Below are 25,008 nucleotides of genomic sequence, written 5' to 3'. Positions count from 1 at the left end.
ACCTACCTACCCAGACCCATGTTGCTGTCCCTATATTTAGCTCCTTTAGGGCAGGGCTTACAACTTAACATTTATATCTCCAGCTCATAATCCAATGCTTCTCATGAGGTAGCCTTCAATTAATATTGAAGAATGAATGAACATGTGGAGTTCGAAAGTGAGAGCTAAAGATCTTTATCAGAAAATGAAAGTCAACCATCCTAGCTGCTATTTAATAAAGAAGGTCCTACTACTACATTCCCTAGGGCAAATCTGTATTTTTTCCTTTGTCCTCTATTTCAATTTTTACATTGCTTCTTCCATTCCTGAAATAACTTCAATTATTTTGAGACTATCGGGATCATTGAAAGTGATAATTCTATGCTCTCTCCTCTTTGCTGCAAAAATCACCGGTATTTTCCTCCATGGAAAAATGTGTCCCTCTGTGATTCCATTTATCTAAGTGAAGGAGGTCTGGACCCTCACCTAGTCACCTAGTCACCCTGCATCCCACACCTTCACTTTCAGCTCAGAAATGGTCCTTAGGCTGATTCCCTCCTCTAAATTCCCAGAGCCAGGTCTTTATCACCTCCCACTCAGACTATTTTAACAAACTCCCTACAAGAGTCTCCCCTCCTCTAGCCTCTCCTCTGAATAACTCTTTATACTATCGGGCCCTACTGGAAATCTGATCATGCCTTAAAATCATCTCATGTAATCAAGAAAAAAGCATAAACTTCTTAGCCTGAAAGTCCAGGCCCTAATACCACCTTGCTCCACTCTACCTTTCTAACTTCACCTGTCTTGGTACATTCTAGACTCACATCCATCTGCCAATTACTGAGCACTTCTCATCAAGCTATGGTCTGTCACAGCTCTCTAGTTTTGCTCACGCAGTTCCTTTGACTTTATCCCTTTGTCACTGAAAAATCTCTACTCATCCTTTTGGAAGATCCAGTTCAAATAAGCTTCTCCTCCATAAAACTTTCCAACCTGCCCAAGTTACAAATCATGACTATTTCAGGCTTTCCATAGCATTTAGTTTAGACAACTGTATGAAACACAAAATACTGGATCTATCTCTACTATAAAAGGGAAACTCCATGACCAAAAAAAAAAAAAAAGTCTGTGAATTACATATCTTTGAATATTCACTACCTAAGATAAAGCCTAGGGCAAAACAAGTGCTCAATAAAAAAAAAAAAGTTGAACCAAACCATCTTCATTACATAGCAAATTCTCAAAGGCAGGGACAATGTCTATTCATCCTTGCATTTTTAGGGGCACCTATCAGAGCTCCAAGATTAAGACCAACTTGCGGAATAAAAGAATGGCCCACTTTGGGGTCAAACACACAGAATAGGTAAATCAGCTAATGTGAATTATTTGGAAAATGGAAATATTTCCAAAATGATTTAAACACTTTTATTATGAAATATTTCTGGCATACAAACCCCAGCGTGTGCCACTGGCCAGGAATACAGTTATGGGTCTACCGTGAGATAGAACCAAAATAAAGAATAATCACCTAGAAACATTTATAGCAACTCGACAAGGATGACACATACACCATCCATGGGTTTGTCTTAAGGTACTGGCTGGATCTCATTGCATTTACATGGTAAGTGGCATGGATGACAAGACTTACAGGCTAGTCATGGCCCAACAGGTGTGGATACCATTCGTGATATATTGAAAGTGAAAAGAAAAAAATGGTCTTTCAGTCAGAGATAGTTTGGAAAACACCACCAAAGACAATAATATAACAATGTCCCAAGTACCACAACCAATGTCTTCACACTCACCTTCCATATTTGCTTGAAACCTTTTTCTCCCATGACATAAAATAATACAGACACAGCTGAAGCCACCTCTATGTATTTCCCCAATCCTCATGTCCTCCTTTCCTCTTCAGAGACAGTTTCCAAAATGACTTTTTAAATAGGTTACTAAATCCTGTTTGGCGCTTCCTTGGTGGTTCAGATGGTAAAGAATCTACCTGCAATGCAGGGGACCCAGATTCAATCCCTGGATCAGGATGATCCCCTGGAGAAGGGACTGAAACCCACTCCAGTATATTCTTGCCTGGAGAATTCCAAGAAAAGAGGAGCTTGATGGGCTACAGTCCATGGGGTCACAAGAATTGGATACAAATACTGACACTAAATCCAATTTAGTCACACGAAATTTTCCTGCTGAGTTTTATGGCAACGTGTCACTAAAGAATACTAATATTTGACAGTGGTCGATGTTATTTTGAGGACTTCTGCCTATTTAATATCACTGAATGTGAACACCTGTGTTGTGTACCCTTATCTGTGATCCTCCAGCTACTGACAGACATGAACTCCAAGCAAAGGAACATCTGCCACCTAAACCTTTAATGAGAGAAAGACTTTCTTAAAATGCCCACAACCTGAAAAGAAAGATTAAAGAGCAAAGGGTGAGAGTGTAGAAAGAAAGATTCCCACTGATTTCCACTAATAAAACAGGCTTCCTGAGAACACTGGGCTGTAAGACTGAACTATCAAAGATGCATCTTTCGCTGTTAGAGGTTAGCTTGGAGAAGACACGAGAGAGAGAACAGATGCATGAAATGATAGGTGGGAAATACGTGCTTTCCACAGAGAATCAAATGGGCACTGTGGAAGCCAACACGCTTCCTGAAATTCAAACCTCTGGTTTTTGCATGACTGCCAACTCATTTCCAAAGCATCCACAGTTCATCCAACTTGTTTGGCTACCTTCTTATCGAAACTTCACAAAACTTTAATTTCAGCCTCATGAGCCCTGCAGCTGTAAATTAATTGAATGAAATTTACAGCATTATGCAGTGAGATAAAGCATTTTCAAAGTCTTTTCCCTATTCAGTTGACTTAGCTGCTGAGCATGCCAGTTTTGCTTGACAAGAGTTCAGAGGCCCTGGAAACCTTCCTAATCCTACTCTCTCGGCCTTGTGCCTATTCATGGAACCATGTTAAACCATATCCGGAAAATTAATAAACCTCAGATGGATTTAAGCACTCAGAAATATTCCCAATACTTCTTGCCATTCATTATATTTAGGCACCCTCTGCAATGGGAGAATCCTTCTCAAAGGGCCACAACAGCAGCAGATAAAATCCCTAAGGTTATTAGCATGCAACAAAATATCTCATTGAAGATTTCTGGGGTCTAAAGCCAAAGCCAGGAATTAAATTTATGGAAGGTGAAATCGCTTATGCTTTGGTTTAATACAGATATTCTCCAAACTGTTTTTCTGAACTCATCCATTTCACAATGAGAGTACAAAAATTATCATAATTTTTAAACAACCGAGGAAGTAAAACTACTCCTTCCAAGCAACTCACCAGCAGTTACATCACCCTACATCATACTAACAGAAAGAAGACAAAAGACTATTAATTTCTTAAAATGTGTAGTCCTAGTATGCCAGGTGCCATAATTTATATATGATTTCCATGGTTACCAAGAAGGAGTTGAAATGTCCCCCTCTGGTTGATTTTCACAGCACAACTGTGACTGCCTCTTCCAAAGGAGGTCAAGTCTTTCAGCTTCCATGTCCAACAATTTTGTCTGCATGTGGAAGCCTCCAAGCCCATCAGAGCTATGGGGACAGAGGCTTATCTCACAAGCTTCTGAGATAAGCTCCCCGACTCATGGCCAAGACTTGGGTTTGAAACAACCTCTGATAACTGACTGTTAAGGGAGCTTTGTAGATTTTGTGAGCTTTCTGAAACACTGTTCCTAACAGTAAGGTGAGGATAACAACAGTGCTCAAGTAGGGTTGCTGTGAATGTGAAATAAGAAAAAGTAATGCAAGACCTAGGCACAGAACAAGTTCTAGATGAGAAAACTTTAGAAATGTAAATATATCTATTTTTCCCTTCTTTAGAAAAGAAACTAAAAACAGAAACAATTTATTGCACTGCTGAATTGTACTTTTAAAATATGGCCCTTGCCAAGGGGGAGGCTGGGGTGGGGAAGAGATGGATTGTGAGTTTGGGATTAGCAGATACAAACTGGAGATGGATAAACATTCAGAAAACTAAGATCATGGCATCCGGTCCCACCACTTCATGGCAAATAGATGGGGAAACAGTGAGAACAGTGGCTGACTTTATTTTTCTGGGCTCCAAAATCACTGCAGATGGTGACTGCAGCAATGAAATTAAAAGACACTTACTCCTTGGAAGGAAAGTTATGACCAACCTAGATAGCATATTAAAAAGCAGAATCATTACTTTGTCAACAAAGGTCCATCTAGTCAAAGCTATGGTTTTTCCAGTGGTCATGTATGGATGTGAGAGTTGGACCATAAAGAAAGCTGAGTGCCAAAAAATTGATGCCTTTGAACTGTGGTGTTGGAGAAGACTCTTGAGAGTCCCTTGGACTGCAAGGAGATCCAGCCAGTCCATCCCAAAGATCAGTCCTGGGTGTTCATTGGAAGGACTGATGCTGAAGCTGAAACTCCAATACTTTGGCCACCTCATGCGAAGAGTTGACTCATTGGAAAGGACCCTGATGCTGGAAGGGATTGGGGGCAGGAGGAGAAGGGGACGACAGAGGATGAGATGATTAGATGGCATCACCCACTTGATGGACATGAGTTTGAGTAAACTCTGGGACTTGGTGATGGACAGGGAGGCCTGGCGTGCTGCAATTCATGGGGCCGCAAAGAGTCGGACACGACTGAGCGACTGAACTGAACTGAACTGTATAGCACAGGGAACTATATTCAGAATCCTTTTCCTTTGATAAACCATAATGGAAAAGAATATGAAAAAGAATGGTTATGTATGTATAACCAAATTACTTTGCTGTACAGTAGAAATTAATACAGGATTATAAATCAACTATGATTAATTAAAATTTTACTAAATACAAGAACCAAGCAAGTTCACAATTTCTTCTTTATAACTTAATCACAGAAAAGATCAAAACATTGGGTGTTTGATGGCCATAAAAGTGATACCCCCTGCCTCTGTGCTGCTGAGCAAGAACTGAATAGAGTAATTCCTTGTGATAAATGCTCACAACTTCCCTCAAGAATTCTGGGCAGTGGGAAAATTAGCTAACTCAAACAAAGTTCATTAAATAAATAAAATTCCAACACTTGTCTCTTTGGACAAGAAACAGATGGAAACAATACAAAAGACTGCTAATGCTTTGGCAAACTAATCATTCTTCCAAATGCCATTTACAAAAGCCCACCAGACCTCCAGCTGTGGCCATGCCATGGGAACCCCCTACACCAATTATAAGTTTATTTAACTGAAGACCATAAACACGAGAGTATTTTTCAAAAAACAGAACTCCCAAATAAACAAATCTAGAAAAGAATTACTGTTTATATCACAGAGCCATAGTTTCAAGTAGCCAGTGTTAATATGAAAAAATACCTATGTATATATTAACATATATATTTATTTCAAGGAGAAGGAACCCTACCCTCCCTTTTCTTGAGTTCTTGTGATTGAACTAATAATAAACAGTACAGATGACCAGAAAAGAAACAAATTTTATCTCATGTGTACACAGGTCTCATTAGAAATGGGACCTAAGAAGTCACCAAAGCAGGCAGTTTTTATACTTTTTTTAGGCAAAGAAACAACAAACACATTTGTGACAAATCAACAGGACAAAGATAGTTAGGCTTTGAATGCTTACTTAGTGAAGGATCTAAACAGAGTTTGGGCTTGGGGCAGTAAATTAAAGAAGTAACAGATTTGTTTATACAGGCTTCTTGGCCCAAGATTTCCTAAATTTAGCAATAAGGGGTATCCTTCTGCCTTCAGATGCTCAGAGAGTACCTTTCACATGACAGATTTATGTCCTGACTTCAGGGAGTCACAGAAGTGTCCCTTTTACATAGGTTGCTTTGTAAGGAACTTCAACTCAAAATAATCAATATGCCATTGAAGTACATTTTGGGGTTGCCTGCCCTGGATCTCAGTACATGCACTCACTTTGTCATGTAATCTCTCAACAATAAGAACTTTCATCAGTTGTCATCAAGGAAACGGTCAGATCTAAGCCTGGGCAGCTTCTGGAAAATAGAAAGCCCAGAGAAACTTGCTCATACACTGAAAATTATAACTGACTTTTAGAACTAGCTAGTCTTGTTTCTGACACAAAGCAAAAATCTTGGGTAAAGGAAGAATTCAATAGATTAATTCCTTACATAGGTGGCTGATGCCTCATCAAAACACTGAAGTGCTTACTAAGCACCTACTATTGTGCTTATGTGCTTAGTGGCTCAGTAGTGGCCGATTCTTTGCGAACCCACAGACTGGCTCCTCTGTCCACAGGGATTCTCCAGGCAAGAATACTGGCATGGGTTGCCATTTCCTTCTCCAGGGGATCTTCCTGACTCAGGGATTGAAGCCAGGTCTTCTGCATTGCAGGTGGATTCTTTATGGACTGACTACCAGGGAAACCCAGTACTACTAGTACATACCTAACGCTGTGCCAAGGAGTAGGGGTAACAACAGCAACAACAAAATAAAACTAGCCCCTGACCTCAAACAGCTTATGCTCCAGAGAAATAACTGACCGTGACAATATGAACAGAGCAAGAGCTAAGCCAGGGAGGGTCACAGGGTAGCTATGAATGCAGGAATCCCAGAAAATAACCTTAGTTACAATCTCAACAAAAAGATTATGCCCTCCTATAATTAATGCCATCAACATTAATCCAGTACTAAAGTTCACCCTCTTCTAAATTCTTTGTTTTACTGAGTTCCGGATCCACCTAAAAAATATCATCCAAACTGGTTCAGACATCATAGCCGCTGCCTGCTTCTTAATACATACCCTAGACCTTCTGCTACAAATGGTTCTTAATCTGGGTCCTCGCTTCCAGCATCCACTCGTTCATTATTTACTAGTTAGCTACTAAAATACTTTCCACAAACAAGAATCTGATTTCACTCCCTTTCTTTTTCTCTATATAAGTTTTATTTATTTATTTTTGGCTACAGTGGGTCTTCACTGATGCACACAGGCTTTCTCAAAGCTTCACTGAGCGGGGGCGCCTCTAGTTGCAGTGCATGGGCTTTCATTGTGGTGGCTTCTCTTGTTGGGGAGCGCAGGCTCTAGGGTGCACAGGCTTTCTGGTACTTGTAGCTCCCAGGCCCCAGAGCACAGGCTCAGTAATTGATTCCTCTTAGCCGTGTCCAAGTGGCTCTGCCGCATATGGGATCTCCTGGGAGCAGGGATCCAACCCGGGTCTCCTTACATTGGCCGGCGGACTCCTTACCACTGAGCCACCAGGTAAGCCCTACTCCTTTGTTTATTAATAAAACCTCTAACAGTTTCTGATGGGCAGAAGATGAAGTTGGAACTAACTGGTATAGCTCAGTCCAACCAGCACAGCAAATACTCACTTTATCCCGCCCCCAGGCAAGCTAACACAGAACCAGTCAGACTGAACTCAGCACTGACCCCAGGACTATCAAGCTGCCACTGCTCTGGACACACTCTTCCCTCTCCTGAGAAGGCCTCGTCCCCTTGGCCTTGCCCACTGAGCTCTTTTCTCTTTCTTCTAACGCACTGCCTCCAGTGTAGCCTTCTTGGGAAGTCTCCAGGAAGGCTTAACATCTGGCCCCGTGCAGCCATAATACTCTACATATGCCACAGAACTGTATTCAGTGTACTGATGTGATTTTATTTGTCTTTTTTCTTCCTAGAAAAGGACCATTTCTTAATCGTCTGCCAGAACCTAGCACAATATGCGATACAAAGAGTACAGTTGATAAATATCTGATGAATGAACCAGCAGAATTACTAATCCATCCTCAATACAAGTCTAATAAAGGAAATTACTACCTATTAGGCTGGTACTGTACCATGTCACAAAGATAAAATTATCCTGGGCCTGATAAAGAAATACTGTTATAGCCCTGGAAAGAGCCAGAATGGGAGGCTTTTTATAAATGGATTCTTTACCATTCACTGCATCCGCCTCTAAGGCTGGCTCCACTGCATTCACCTTGCAGCTTGCAAGTCATTTGAGGTTTGAAGTTAGCTCAAGGGAAAATAAGACTGGCTTCTGACAAACTTATTTTGAAGCTTAAGGTCAGATTTTATTAAAAAAAAAAAAAAAAATGTAATGTATCCTAAGAAGACAATTGAAAAAAAATCTCTCTTTGCAGCTGAAATCTTTGTATGGTCAAGAAAACATTGCTTGCTTGCCTCCAGGAAAGTTATTAACCTATACCAAACCAAACCAAACCAAACCAAACCAAACAGGTTTCAACAGTCTCATATAGTCAGCTCTCAACAAAACAATAGAGGTCTCTGACCGAATTCCTACTCACAACCAAATCACTGATTACAGATGCCCTGGTCTCCAAGTTTGTTTGTCTCAGTAAAATAAATTTCTCCTGGGGCTGCAGATGCATACCAGGGAGCCAATCAGGTGAGAAGAGGCCAGGCCTCAGAGTGAGGCTGTCAATTTGCCAATGTGGGAGCACGAAGGAGGAAGCAGAGGCCTGGGCAAGGGTGCAGGGAAGCCTTTCTTCGAAGGTCCCAGGACTCCCCATTAAATGCTACAGGAAGGCAGAATTCTTAGGATAAGAGTAGGACTAGGAGACCAAACAAGGCGTGGTGATATGTTAATACAATCAGAGCTCCAAATGCAGCCTCAATAGGACACAGAGCCAAGATATTTCTCATTCAGCAATGCACGCCTAACTCCAGGGTAGACAGACTCACAGAAGTGGCAGACCTCAGCAGCAAATAAACAGAAACCGCAAATTCCAGCGAGGAAAGGTCATGGATCTAGAAGTCAAGTCAGGCTGTCTTAGCTTGGTCTCTAGATATGTTGCCTTTGACAAGTCAGTTAAGCTCAGGGGAACTCAATCCCTTCATCCATAAAGTAAGAGTCCAATCAGATCATCTCTTAGCTCTTATTTAATTCTAAACTACTACAATTCCACATAAGGATTCTAAGCTACGAAAATGAAGATGCTATGATTTTATAAATTCTTCAAATTTAGGAAAGACCCTTTCATTAGGATGTTTTCTCTTTCACTGCCCATGAGATAAATCACCACATCCTCTCACAAAGAGAAACAACCAAAATACAACAGAAATGACATTAAAAAATTGTTTTACTGAAAACCCTCACCCAGCATAACACTTGGGTACAACATGATATTTGAGCAAGGTATTCATGTGATAGAAATACGTTTGGAGGTTTCATACTCCCTCTTAATAAATCATTAACAAAGCTCAGCCCCCTAAAGAAGACAACTTATGTTTTTCCTAGTTAAAAGAATCCAGGTGCTAATACTACTGATGCTCCCTAAGTGATCCCATCCATAATAACCAGTGTTTGAACAGTGTTACAGCTGCCTTAAGGCCTCCTGAGTTAAATGCTCTTCCTCTTATTGATATTTTGACTCTGGAGCAAATTATCTTGAAGGAAACCCATGTGGGCCAGCATGAATGGGAAAAAAAGCCACACTGGGCAAGCAGAGGGTCTTTCCACGCCACACATATAAGGCCTGCCTATGGTGCAGAACTCAGTGCAGCCAGAATAACCCCTGGCTTTTCCTTAACATTCTTCTGGGTAGCTTTGCCCAAGAACAAGTTTACTCGAGCTCCGAATCTATCATTCCATCACATATATCATTTATATAGATATAAACTCCTCTACACGAGGAGGACTGCTTTGACCCATGTGGTGATGTCTCTACACAGCTCAGGGACGGTCCTTCTTTCTGGGCTCCTCTTGACCAGGAGGAGTGCACAATCCTCACCAAAACAGTGGAGGTCGTCCTTCCATCCACACAGCATTCTGCTAGTTTATGCAACATCACCATCATAGTCTTCTATCTGGAGCGAACCAACAACAGTACTTTTTCCCACGTTACTCTACCATGCAGGGTGAACAATATAGTTAGCGAAAGGTCTGCTCAGTGTATGGCTGATACAAGATAGGCCAGCTTATGATAGACAAACAAGAGCTGCTTATTAACCAGCTCTTAACGACCAGTTAATTCATAGACACTGCACAGAAGTTAGTTTTGGAGGAATATTACTTGCCTGATATGTTCTTACCCTAGATAGAGTGGGTGCATACCCCCTATATACTTAAAATTGCTAATTACTAAGTCATTTCATAATGAAGGCTGTGCAGCACTCGTAGACAGTCCCAAATTTATGAACTTATTCTTCAAATGATAAGATAAATTATCAGAGAGAAGAGTTAAACCTCATTTCCTTATTGTTGACAAAATTTGAGCTGTTTTCTTTAAGATTTCCACTGACTATTGTGAAAAAATTCAAAATTGGTCCACTTTGGAAGAAATGTAAAACTGGCCAAAATGTTCTAATAAATCTATGTCAAATTTTTGGTTTTACAATGACTGTACTACTAGATTACCTTGTTTCTCCCAAATCAGTTCTTTACTAGAGTCTCCTAAACAGGTGAAAATTAATTAGGTTTCTTTAAGAGAAGCCACTGACAATTCACATAGATGGCTACCAAGAAAAGGATCAGAGCTAAATAGCTCCAGTATTTCTTCTTTCATGTGCTACATAAGACAAGGTTGTTGAAAAACGTGGATTATGTGTGCTTTGAAAATTTAACCTTTGAGATGTAATATCTTGATTGGTATCAAAAGATAAAACAAAGAAAATTAAAAACCAGCTAATGAACTTTCGCAAATATACCTGGAAATGAAATTATTTCATTTAATAACATCTTGGAGAAGAGCAATGCTTCTGTAATATATTTTACAGAAATAATTCTGCTTCTTAAAGCACAAGTTAAAATACCAATGAAGACCAAACATCTCATAGTTGTTTTATAAAAAAGATAGAAGAGATTTAATAAAAAGAGACAATCCTATTTTTTCCACTAGAATTGCTGCCAAAGGGAATACATATTTTAAAGATCAAGGCTTAGAAATGCTCTCCACATGGTAAACAGAATAAAACGTATCGCCGATCTGAAAAATTACATAAACAAACAGCAAATTCTATGTAGGTGACTACAAATTAGTAAAGTGATAAAAAGTGTCACCTGGAGATAATCTTAGCAAGAAGAAATGTTTCAAAAAAAAATTTTTTTTTTGCTCTTTGATGATTTGTTGATAAATGATAAAATAGGTAATTTTTTTTTTTCACCAGAAATCCGAAGTACACAAAAGCACCAGAACAGTATTGTTCAGCTTGTGTTAAAATGGGAATGACAGAGACTGTCTCTGGTGCCTAGGTCTTTAAATATGAAAGCCACAGCTTATCACATTATATTAGAGTTTTCCATCTGCATATTTTTTCTCTCATAGACAGAGTTCCCCATGGGCTAGGACATCTGCTTCTCACTCATCCTGTATCTTCCACACCTGTATATATGGTCAAGACTGGCACACAGAGAGACTTTAAACTATGGCAACTTACAATCTCATCCTTGAACCTTTGAAAAAGAGGCTGTGGGAGTAATAAATGCATTTGCCTAGAAATGACCACCTCATTCTGCTCCTTTTGAGAATGTCCACTCCATGTTGACTCACAGTCAACAGGCAGAGATGTGGCTCTTGGCACTCCCTGTAAACCTGCTTAGGAATCCACAAAAGGAAGAGAAGTCCAGCAGGCAGCACAGGAATGGGACTTCTTAGAGATGCTGCATAGATTTCCATGGTGGGACCTTTAACTTAAACCTTAAACCACTACTAACAGAACTCCAACATCAAGAAGAGAGAAAATCACTACATTCAGATGGTCTCTTGACAGGGGATAGCATTGAGAATTTAGATACAGACACTTCAGCTACCAGCCCAATGGGAGTAATAAGAATTGGATCTACCCTTCCACATGAAACAACCTGGATAAGGTATATGAAAAATAAGGGGGGGGGGGAAGGCTTTTATGACACTGAACATCACAAGACAAAGACCAGGGATCACTGACAGATGGGAAATGAACAAAAAGGTGACCCCAGTTCACTGCAAAGACTTATGGCATGCGAGAGGGAAGCCTGGTGGGTTTCCTGAGTTAAGATGATGAAGCCGAGTACACGGAGACCTACAGGGCTAGACCTCACAGCTCAGAATGCCAGAGAGGAAAGAACTGCACAGTGGAAACTCTACAAATCTGTGAGTGCTCACCCTTAAGTACTCAACAGACCACTGATCAGCACGGGCACATGAGCACATTACCCTAGCGTGGGAACAGACCACCTGAAAGAATGAGAGGTAACAGAGCCAAAAACTTGCTCCCCATCAGCCAGAGAAGAAAACCTCAAGATTCTTAGGGCATTGGACAGAGGACTCAGACAGTCTTGCTTTGGTCATTTCACCAAGACTAACCATTGCTTCTGCTGTGCTGCGCTCAGGTGCCCAGTTGTATCTGACTCTTTGCGAACCTGTGGACTCTATCCTGCCAGGCTCCTCTGTCCAAGGATTTCCCAGGTAAGAAAAATGCAGTGGGTTGCCATTTCCTACTCCATTACTTCTGTACAATTAGCACTTACCATATGACACCTTCCACATAAGGAGAGTATGAGAAGGACTGGGATCAAGAGGTAACTGACCAGATGAGCCACTAAGTGCTTTCAGTAAGAATGAACTTTAACCCTATGTGTAAAGCCCTTGTGTGGTAAACACGCATGTGCACACACACACACACACACACACACAGTTTCTGCTAGACACTAGGCCATGGTACACATCCCAACCTTTAGAGCAAAACTAACATTTCTCACTTCATAAATCACACTGAGGCCATTTTCTTCATAGTTTATCCTCTAAAATAGGGCTATAACAAAGAAATCAATAGGCTAAATTTACCGCAATATAAAAACAAACACACGCAATAGATTGCAGAACAGAACTGCACCTTTATCTTCATTGGTTCTCTTGCAGAGGGAGATCCAATAAAACTTTATGATTCTTCTTTTCACTTGTAAACCAGTGAAAGAAGTACTAGCTACTTGTTAAGCATTAGACATTGTTCTTGAATGCAGAATACATCAAAATACCAGATTGGCTTTTAGACAGAAGCCCTTAGCTCTGCTGTTTTACTATGTCTTTAATCATAGGGGGAAAATATCAAATATTAATGAGAAACAGAATAGCTTTCATACACAGTAAATAAAACTAGTTAGCCAGGCCATCTGCAAGACTTAGGTCATTCTTTACAGAAAAACAGTATTGCTTCAATTAATTTAGTAACACATTTTCAAAGATCAAGGGCATGAAAACAGTCAGTCAGCTTAGATTCCTTGTAACAAATAGAGAAAAAAAATTTATGCAGGTAAATTAAAAAAAAATTAGATCTCTGACTCCAAAACCAAAATTTAGTCAAGTGCCATTAAATTCCCCTTTGTTTTAGCAAGAAATGAAATGGTTTTCCTTAGAAACTCTAACTCCAATGGATAAACATATTAGAACAAACCACAAAAACTCACTGGAGCATCTGCTTTTCTGTAAACACACAAGATATCTTGCAGAAAACAAGCCTCACTGAAATGAGAACTGCATGAAATAACACACTCTACATTTGCTGATCAGATTTCAGAACAAACCCCACAAATGTATTTACCTTGCAACGTCTATATAAGCTAAAACCGACAAGAAATCTAAATCATGCTTTTAATTTTTGTCTAATAATTTTAGGCTTAAATAAATAAAAGGGATTAATTTCAACTTTCATTTCCTTTCAGTATATTTATATGGCACAACCACTTCTATCAGGAGAAAGCAAACCAGGCTGTTGACTTTCCAACTGATTTCTCTACTGCCCCCTTCTGCTTAAACAGGACACAGGAAGCAGGTTCCCCAGATGACAAAAATAACTTGAGGCCAGGTTTACACAATGCAAAATGTTGATGTTTGGCAAAAGCCACCACAGTATTGTAAAGTAATTAGCCTCCAATTAATATAAGGAAATTAATTTTTTTTAAATAAAAGGATTCTTGAATTCAGGGGAAAAAAAATCCAGCCTAGCAATAAGACTTGATTATCTCATTGTTTAAAAAAGAGCTTTTCATTTTCCAACAGAAATCATTTCCTGTACACCCTGAATTTTGATTCATGTGTCAGGTTATGCAAACCCAGTAATGGCACTTATACTCCTAAGCAGGAAACAACTTAGGCATCCATTTTGTCATGCATACAGCCAGCAACTTCACATTAACGGTACCAAAAAAAAAAAAAAAAAAAAAAAAAAAAAAAAAAAACACCTACTCTAAAAACTGAGTTCCTTTAGTCCAAAAAAACCAATGCAATAATAGTATTTCTCACCACTGGTCAAATGTATGTATTTTCTTTATGACAGGATATCTTTCTGTTAGGAACTTGGAAATTAATTGTTACTATATGATTATTGATGTACCTTTCGATCTCAATACCATTACAATGTAATAGAAACGACATAAATTCCCAGGAGGTGAATAATAGCTGTGTAATTCCGATAATGAACTTTTAAGGGAAAAGGACTACAAGAATAATAAGTGGTTCTGAAAGTGCCTATATATTATCAGTAACCAAGTACATAAATCAGAAGTAACATAAAGTTTTACAGACAATTATTTTAAATATGTAATAGAGGAGAGATTAAATGGAAAGAAAGTAGCTGAACACAGCTCTGCTTTCTAGTTTATTTCTCCAAAATTCAAATGTTAGACAAAATAAAATAAAAATAAAATAAGGAGAAGTGGAAGATATATGTTATTGCTGTCATTCTGCCCCTAAATAATGTCTGACTCTTTGCAACTCCATGGACTGTACCCACCAGGCTCCTCTATCCACGGGATTTCCCAGGCAAGAAGACTAGAGTGTGTTGCCATTTCCTTCTCTAGAGGATCTTCCTGATCTAGAGATGGAACCCTCATCTCCTGCATTGGCAGGCGTATTCTTTACCACTGAGCCACCAGGGAAGCCCAGAATATATAAGTGCTATCTTAAAGGCCATTCAAAGGGCAAAAATGATTTTAAAAGCAGATATTTTTTCCAGGTAGGAGGTCTACTAAAAAATGAAATCACAGGAGATAAAGCTCAGTTCTACCCTTCATTTCAAATGCACTGAAAATTCATGGTGACCCTAGAAGCCTACATCAAACACCACCAGTGAGTTAATACGTGCAATAATCACATGGGATACAGCCCATCTTCACCCGGTGATCAGATGAAGCCAGCTATCATTTATACCAACTCAAGACTTTCAGTGATGGGAAATATTAAAAAAGGAAAAAAGAAAAGCTAACAGGTACCTCTTTCTGTCAATCTAATGACAATTTCATCATTACAGTCACCAAGTTTGACTCCATAGACTGTAGCCTTCCTCTGTCCATGGGATTTCCCAGGTAAGAACACTAGAGTGGGTTGCAATTCCTTCTCCAGGGGATCTTCCTGGTCTAGGGATTGAACCTGCATCTCCTATACTGGCAGGAGGGTTATTTACCACTGACCCACCAGGGAAGCAATGCCAGTTCTCTAACAAACAAATCCTCCATCCTCTGTCAGGGAAATCCTTCTAAATTCAAATCTGATTGACACACCTTGAGGCAAAGGCATGGGGCATGTGCGCTCATTGGCTTCTCTGCCTTCTTTAGTGCAAAAACAATGTCTGATGCTCCAACAGCTGCTTTGAGCCATGCAGCACCTTCGAGAAGAAAGCCAGGTACAACAGAGCCAAAGAGAGACTCAGCAGGACCTCTGAGGGCTTGTTAAAGCTGCTACTCCATCCCTGGAAGGTTTGCCTGGTTTCTTTTACGTGAGAGTATAAACTCCTATATCTGTGCCACTGTAGTTGGGTCTCTGTTTCTTGCAGGTAAATGGTTTAACTAATATATTCCCTCCTGAATGACTCTGCATTACCCATCAGATGTCCTGAATCCTACTTCACCTTCTGTCACATGCTATACTGCTTTTGCTAAGAACACTATTCCCCATCATGCCCCACATTCTCATAGATCAGGTTCCTCTGCATGAAACCAGACCCCAACCCACCCACTACTGGCTTACTAAATTCCCAGCCCTGCATCCTAAGCTCAAGGGTCATTCCTACATGGTCTTTGCTGGTCCTCTCTTCCCCTTCCAGTGAGGCTCTCCTCTTCTGTCTCTCTCTTCTCCCTCTACAGCATTCCACTCACAGCCCTCCTCGTTGAATTTTAATCATCTGTATACATATCTGTCTTCTATAAATCCTTGGTCCTGAGAGCAGAGAGTATATCATGTTCATCTCTATATCCTTAGCATCTGGCACAGTGTCTGGCTCATGACCTTTACTGGATGGCCAATATTTTGATTTATAAATGATCGATCAATAGCCAGTCAAGCTTGAATGTGAGTTGTTCTGGGAAATCATTATCCTCAACCCAACCTGTGTGCCTGCAGAACACTCTGTACACACCACTGAATAACAGATTGTGGTTAGGTATTCACACATTTGCCTCTCCTGCCAGACTGGGAGACCCAGAAGGGCAGGGACCATGCATCACACAGGTTGGTACCAACACTGAACACCTTGACTGACTCACAGCACTTGCTCAATAAATATTTACTCAGCACTGACACAGAACGACTAAATGAAGAATGGCCTTCTTTCATCTCCTGTTCATCACACACTGCTACATAGGGATACAAAATAATCACAGAGTTTTTGCTTTGAGAAGGTTATATATACTAATAATTAGAAAGTATGAATACAACTTTTAAGACAGAATACCATGTTGTGTCTGCAGTCCCTAGCCCGTATTATGTACTAATCTGTAATATTTCATGATACTAAAGATAAAACAAAAGTAATCTAGGATATAATCTTAATGCATGATATTTCTTGTTTGATGAGTATTTTAAAAATCCACTTAGTAAATATGTGGCAACAAAGAACCAGTGGGAAGCTAAACATTACTGCCAATTGAGTCAGACCAAGGCTGAGACCCTTGCCTCACATTTGTCTGACTTTACTTTCCAGCATTATCATAAATTTTGAAACCCCTCCCATTTTGTCAAGGACAACTGCTCTAATTGGTGTTCATTTTAATTGTAATCTTTTAAAAATGAAAGAGTACAACAGTCTTCTATGTCTGTTAAACAGAGGTTGACCTGAGATACAATGTACATTTTTGTTTCCATACTTTTCAGTTTATTACCAAACAAGTAATACTGTTTTTTCTCTTTCACATCTTAAAATTAACTGCAGCTAATACCAGACTCTTAATAGTGGATAAAGACTTGCCCTGGCCTTCCTGGTGGCTCAGACTGCAATCCCTGGATCTGGAGGAGGGCATGGCAATCCACTCCAGTATTCTTGCCTGGGAAATCCCATGAACAGAGGAGCCTGGCAGGCTACAGTCCATGGGGTCACAAAGAATTGGAAATGACTAAGCCACTAATACTTTCATTTTTTGCTTTCAATGACTTGCCCTACAGGGCAAGGAGGAAGAATGAATTCTGGACACTGGTCCTTAAATGAGTATTCAGTGATGTCATTCTGGGATAAAGAACACAGTCTTAATGATGGCATCTGGGAATACTACCCATGACAGGAGCCTCATAACATAACAAAGAGATTTACTAAAAGATTTCTAATAAAACAAAATACAAACTAAGTGAAAATTTTCATGCTCAGAATAAGACACCAGTTAATACAATACCTGTATCCTCTTTTATAGTAACATATCATCTTCAACAAGCTACCGTGATATCTGAAAATATTTCTATTTCCAAGGGGAAAAAAAATCCCCCTTTATTCTCTCAAACTTTAAAAAGAAACATATTTTATAGAATGTCTGGGAAGGAAAAACTGATAACACAAAAAGAAAAGAAAAAAAATTTCCAACATTTTACGGAGCCAAGGAGACACAATATTAAGAACATACATGTGTTCATCTCCGGCACACACATCTACACCCTTATGAAAATGTATTCATATAAGATGTTACTAAGAATTCTGAAAACTACTCCTTACTGCCAAATGAAAAATCGCTAAAGCCCCAAACATCTGTCATGTATTTCAAAAGTGATTCACTAAATATTAATCCTATTACATGTTAATGAAATATCCCCAGTTGCCAAATAATTTTCAAAAACGCACTTACTCATTAAAGAAAAAAGTCACATATTTGACTAAAGGACATATTTCATTTAACTCTTACTGAACCTTCTCATTGAACACTAGGTGGTCATTCTGGTAAGTCCAGCGTTATAACAGAGCTGGAACTCAAGAGACCAAATGCAAGATGGCAGTGTGCTGTGAAAGGCTAAATGCAGCTGATGTCCTAACCGAGAAGTCAAGCAAACATTCTCCCTGCTATGCAGAACTACTTTCATATCTGTACCAAAAGAAAACAATGTGGAATACAGCAATTACTAACGTCAGGCCAAGCCTATGGCTCCCAAAGGAGGCATAATTTTACATCTATGGTTCATGGAATTTATTCAGAGGAAGTTTCTGTCAGTAGAAAACATACTTTGAGTTCTGGGTTTTTATTTTGATTTCCAGGGAACATCATCTCTAGAATGCTCAGTGATGTCTAGTAAAAGAGAAAGATATAAGGGGAGATGACAGACTATCCTCAACTATGAATTCTCCTCCTGTTCTCCCACCAAAAGCTGAGTAACTTTAGTCAAAAATGGAGTTCAAAACCACAGAAACCCAAAGTTCTGAAGTACCAGAATGCCTACCAGATAACTGAAGCCGAGTATGTTCAAAGCAATTCAACATTAAAGAGAACTTCATGTTGCTTGTATATCAGGGTCCAGACAGAAGAAGAGCCATAGTTTCAGTGGCCTAAGTCTGGGCTATAACATAATACCTTTTCTTTTTTCTTTAAGTCAGTGATTCTATTTACAGAGCATGTCCTTTTTTATTATATTTATTTTTTAATTGGTTGATGATTTATTTACAATATTGGTTTGATTTCTGTGATACATCAACATGAATTAACAATAGGTGTATCTATGGCCCCTCCCTCTTGAATTTCCCTCCCACCTTCCGCCCATTCCCCCCGTCTAGGTTACTACAGAGCCCCAGTTTGAGTTCCCTGAGTCATAGCAAATTCCCACTGGTTATCTATTTACATATAGTGTATATCCTTCTATGCTACTCTCTCTTTCATCTCACCCTCTCGCTCCTCTCCCCCACCCTTGTCCAAAAGTCTGTTCTCTATGTCTGTGTTTCCACTGCTGCTCTGTGAATGGGTTCATCAGTACCATCTTTCTTAAGCCTGCATGTATACGTATAGCTGGTTCACTTTGCTGCGCAGCAGAAGCTAATGCAACATTATAAAGCAATTATATGCCAGTAAAAAAATAAGGATAAAAAATTTCAAAATACCTTTTCTAACAGTGACAATCCTTGGTTTGCATCTTTAAATTTTTGTTCCTAATAAAACTAAAGGCATTTCAATTGTATTACATGGTTTTATTGTTTTACACAAGGTAATATATAAACTACTAGTATATAAGTCCAAAAGACCTAATTAAATCATCACACAGAAATGCATGCTGTCCTCAGAGAACCAACTTATGGTTACCAGGCAGGGAAGGTTGAGGGAAAGGATAGTTAGGGAGTTTGGGATTGGCAAGTACACACTGCTGTATTTAAAATGGATAACCCACAAGGACCTATTGTACAGTACAGGGAACTCTGCTCAATGTTATGTGACAGACTGGACGGAAGGGGAGTGTGGGAGAGATGGGAAACATGTCTGTGTATGATTAAATCCTTACACTGTCTACCTGGAATGATCCTGATATTGTTAATTGGCTCTACTAAAATATAAAATGGGCTTCCCTGGTGGCTCAGATGGTAAAGAATCTGCCTGCAATGCAGGAGATCTGGGTTCAACCCCTGAGTTGGGAAGATCCCCTGAAGGAGGGCATGGCAACCCACGTCGGTCCCCAAGGACAGAGGAGCCTATAGTCCATGGGGTCACAAAGAGTCAGATATGACTAAGTGACTAAGCACACACCAATATAAAATTAAAAGTTAAAAAAAAAAATGCTTGCTGTCAAATTTTCCATTTTTTTCCTTCCAAGAAATGTGTGTCTTCATACAGGAACCATCAAAGTAATAGCAGCCCCAGCACCAAAGGCTGAGCCCAGTTCTCCACCTGCCTTCATTAGAAAATCTTCCCATCAATTCTGCATGCAGGTCATCTCAGTCACCCTGTCACTATCCTCTGTCACTGTCATCTATAAATGTATTGCATGCATGCATATGTACATGATCCATCGTGTCCAGCTCTGTGAGACTCCATGGACTATACAGTCCAGGGAATTTTCTAGGCCAGAATACTGGAGTGGGTATCCTTTGCCTTCTCCAGGGGATCTTCACAACCCAGGGATCGAACCCAGGTCCCCCACATTGAAGGCAGATTCTTTACCAGCTGAGCCACCAGGGAAGCCCAATATTAACAGAATCAGCATCTAACATTCCTTGAAGGTGATTAAAGAAATGTCATAAAATCTGAAGATGCTGGGCTCTAATGAGAAGATGAAGTGTGGGTAGAGTCAACTTCCTAACATGTACGGATCACTGATTAAGTGGAATGGTTGGCGTCTCAGTGGTAAAGACTCTGCCTACCAATGCAGGAGATGCAGGAGACTCAGGTTCCATCTCTGGGCTGAGAAGAAACCCTGGAGGAGGAAATGGCAACCAGCTTCAGTATTCTTGCCTGGAAAATTCCATGTACAGTGGAGTCTGGAAGGTTACAGTACATGGGGTCGCAAAGCGTTGGACATGACTTAGCTACTCGTGCTACACGACTTAGCACACACACTGCGTGAGGCAATGTGAGTGCACAATATTGCTAAGATGACCCTTAGTGCTTTTGATCTAATGGGAGGAGAAGTAAGTAAAGGACCAATGTAACATAAGGCAGATGTCCTAAGTGCTAGAGAGACACACAAATAGCATAATTTTAAAAAAGAAAACAACTGGCTGTGATGTCTCAAGCTTGAACATGTCTCATGGTCACACAAGGGCACCTGGGCAGGTCTCATCCCAGGCCACACATGACCCCAAAGTAGAGTTTGATCTTCTACTCAAAACAAAATCTGACCCTATTTCCTTTAACAGATTTCTGATGTGTCAACCATTATGGAAATTTCCTCTAGTTAGTAAAAATGATGATGATGGCATATTTAAAATCTTGAATAAGTTTCTTAGTACTCCACATATTGAAATAGAATCCATATCCAATTTTTCTCAAAAAAAAAAAAAAAAGAACCCCACAAAACCCCCCTGCAGAATGAATACAATTTAAGTCATTAGAATATAACTTTGATCATTTCAATCATCTCAAGAACATGTACTGACTATTGTCTGTCATACCAAATGAAAGACAAAATCTTACTGTGCCCATGTGGTAAACATGACATACATTACATTACATTAATGTAATTAATACATTACATTACATACTAGAGGTTTCTGTGACAAAGAAACTAGGGCTTTCTAGATCAAGTCTTTCAGGTATTTCTCATTCTGGTATAGACAGAACAAAAAAGGAGTAAACAAAAAACAAAATGAATTTAAAAAAATAGTATTAAAGAAGTGATCCCTGAGTTTATAGCAATTTTAAAAGCACAGCAGAGGACCATGATACTGATGAATTGGAAGGAAAGGAATACTTCAATGGAGTGATGACATGTCATAAAGGACACTTTGATAAAGTTAAGAGGAGTGAGAGTAAAAGAGAACTGCAACAGTGATGATGATCACGATCAGAAGTGGTGGCAGGGATACTGAGCAACAGACAAATGCCAGGATGTGGCCATGAAATTTAGATGACAACAGAAAAAGAAAAACAGCCAATCAGTCAATAAATCACCAGCAAGAACAATAACAACGAGTTCAGTAATCAGAAAGGTGCTGAAAAGGAGTGAAAACGACCTAAGGATTCACTTCCTTTTACACATAATAACCTTTGAAGAATGAATAAAATGTATCTCAAGAAAGAGGCTGAGGAATCAGGAGAATTAGAAACCACCTGAGCAGATCTCAGCATCCCTCGAAGTTATCAGCCAGACGTCTGGAAAGTGCTTCAAGAATAGCACCAGAGCAGGAAGGGGCACCCACATGTGGTACAGCATGGTGCCAAGCCAAGCCGGGAAGCAAAGACCACTGAATCTTCAACAGGACCCCACGTGGGCACCAGTGGTGAGGGACAGCTGTAGACCAGCAGCTCTCAGCGGGACTGGCACTGCCCTGGGGCCATTTTTGGATGTTTTCAACGATCACAATGGGAAACTGGAGCCGGGCATGCTAGACAGGACAGTCTTCAATAACAAAGACTTATCTTGTATCCTGCAAGTCTTGCCAATTTCTCACTGGACTTTTCTGTAGATGGAAAATTCCTATTTATAGTTATCTAAATTTAGAAACCAACTGCAATTTACTTAGAGACACAAAGTTTCCTATACATTTTAATAACTACTAAATTTTCAAGGACTGCAGTTTCCTTGAATGTAAACTGAGGAAGGATTATACTTTGTTTCATTTGAATTTATATCAGAATCGTTCACCATTTTGGAAAATCATGTCACCAAATCATGGTGTTTAATATAACATACCTGCATCCATCTGCATTTGCAGCTGTTACATTTATGGTTACTCCATGTATGTCTGTGTATACTTATATTTAGTCATCATTTCAAAATTTCAAATATAAAGAACTTTTGCCAATGCTCAGTTGAATGTTGTTTGACTTTTTCAGAGAATGGCACTTTATTTTAAAAAAATATGGAACGCTTCACGAATTTGCGTGTAATCCTTGCACAGGGGCCATGATAATCTTCTCTGTATTGTTCCAATTTTGGTATATGTGCTGCCGAAGCAAGCATATTTGACTTTTCTTTAATCCAAACTTACGCATGAGAAATAGGTTCAAATATCTTACTATCTCATTACATCTCTTAGCAGGGTAATGAACAAGTATTTATGTAGTAAAATGCATTTAAAGTTATCTTTCAGGACTTTCCTGGCAGTCCAGTGGTTAAGATTCCATGCTTCCACTCAAGCGGCCTGTTTCTGAGCCCTGGTCAGGGAACTAGATCCCACACGCCACAACTAGAGATCCTGTGTGCCACAACTAAGACTTGGGGCAGCTAAATAAATAAATATTTTAAAGTTATCTTTTTTTTTATAGTTATAGCATTATTTTAATTTCAAAATTCAATGTATGGGTGGTTCTATTATTTATAAATTTCATTTTGAAAATAAAGGGGGTACATTCCAAAAGATGCTATGAAGAGAGGGCAATGAATCCAATATGGCTGGTAACAACCGCTTTAACTGCATCAGAGAAAACTGTAGAACAGATTCTAATTTTCCTATAGAGAAAGACAAAGGGCAACAGTATCAAAAGTTGATGCCAGCAATGAAGAAGAAAACATCACCTGATCATGACTAGAATAGGAGATTGGAAAGGGCAGGTTTCTTGTTCTTTCAGCCACGCCATCTAACCAGTCTGCATAAACAGCTAACTGACTCTCATTCACAGAAAAGGTACAAGCTTTTTTGTCAATAACTGCAACTGAGATGAGCCCTAGTAGTTTCAGAAATACTGTTGTTTCCATGTCATGATACTCTATTGGAAAGTATCCGACAAAAGACAGGTGGGAAATTTGAATCTGCAGAACAACTCTCTATTTTCTGTTTTATATTGCTTTTAAAGAACTAATTTCTAAACTAGTCTAATCTGTACACTCACTGCAGTGGGGCAGAGACATTGAGAGGGGAGACATGCAAGGGAAAGGAAAAGAGGAAGCTAAAGTGACTGCATACATAGCTCATCATTTCTATGATAAAGGTTGTTAGTATTAAGTATCAATTTGTTATTATTAACAACTTGTACTACACATAATAATGGTAGAAATGTATATACAAAGTAAATCCCTATTTGGTAGAGTCAATAATATTAACAAAGACCTTCAAGCTTCTCTTCAAATATCATCTTTTCAAAGTAGTTCATATATACAAGGGAACATTACTCAGCCATAAAAAGGAACAGAATTGGGTCATTTGTAGTTATGTAGATGGACCTTGAGTTTGTAATACAGACTGAAGTCAGAAAGAGAAAAACAAATATCATGTATTAATGCATATGTATGAAATCTAGAAAAACGGTACTGATGGACCGATTTGCAGAGGAGGAATAGAAATGCAGGTGTAGAGAATGGACTTGTGGACACAGTGGGATAAGGAGAAGGTGGGACTAATCAAGACAGCAGTACTGACATAGATATCCTACTGTGTGCAAAATAGGTGGTTAGTGGGAACCTTATAACAGGTTGCTCAGCTTGGTGCTCTGTGACAAACTAGAGGGGTGGGATGGTGGGGGGCGGACGGGAGGCTCAAGGAGAAGGGGATATATGTATACGTTTAACTGATTCACTTTGTTGTGCAGCAGAAAGTAACACAACATTATAAAGCAATTATATTCCAATTTAAAAAAAAAATGTCATTTTCTCGACAAGGCCTAAAGTGACTCCATGTTTAAAATCACAACTTACTCTGCAACCTACACTCCCAGTCCCAATAGTGATGCTCAATTTTGTCCCATAGTTCTGTTCAATTTCTAGCATGCTACATAATTGACTTATTTATTATGATTATCATTGCCTCCTGTTACTAAAATATAAGCTCCACAAGGGGAGGAACCACTGCCTGTTTTGTTTGCTTTATATTCCAGCATCTAAAAAGGGGGGCTGAAACAGTAGGTGGTCTGTACCTATTTGTGGGAAGAATGAACAGTAACACCTATCATTAACTGAATACTTTCTATGTACCAGAAACATCGTAAAGTGCTTTACAGAGAGGATTTATTTAATCCTTACTAATAGAGCCTGCAAGGTAAATATTAGTAACCTCCATATCACAGGTGAGAAAACTGGAATTTTGAGAAGCTAAGAAAGCTGTTTAATATGAACAGCCAGTGAGCGGTAGGGCTGGCATTTGTGTCAAGTCCAGGCAGTGAGAGAGGAAAGTCCGTCCAGTGACCAATGCAATGGACCTTGGCAGAGCTCAGACACCATCATTCTCCCCTCGGGAGATGAAAGACGTCTC

The 25,008-nt window shown here is 39.5% G+C and overlaps 1 protein-coding gene and 1 non-coding gene across 3 annotated transcripts in view; both read right to left on the bottom strand.

The window, feature by feature from the left end:
- Positions 1-25,008, bottom strand: part of SMYD3 (SET and MYND domain containing 3) — a 701,156-nt gene that overhangs the window by 318,127 nt on the left and 358,021 nt on the right. The gene's annotated exons all lie outside the window — the stretch shown is intronic.
- Positions 22,678-22,784, bottom strand: LOC136170066 (U6 spliceosomal RNA). The gene has a single exon (XR_010663523.1). It is a non-coding gene; the product is annotated as a U6 spliceosomal RNA (small nuclear RNA).

Source organism: Muntiacus reevesi, chromosome 5 (assembly GCF_963930625.1).
Source record: "Muntiacus reevesi chromosome 5, mMunRee1.1, whole genome shotgun sequence".
Lineage (NCBI taxonomy): Eukaryota > Metazoa > Chordata > Mammalia > Artiodactyla > Cervidae > Muntiacus > Muntiacus reevesi.
Note: the sequence above shows the minus strand (reverse complement) of the source record. Positions and strands in the feature narration are given on the sequence as shown.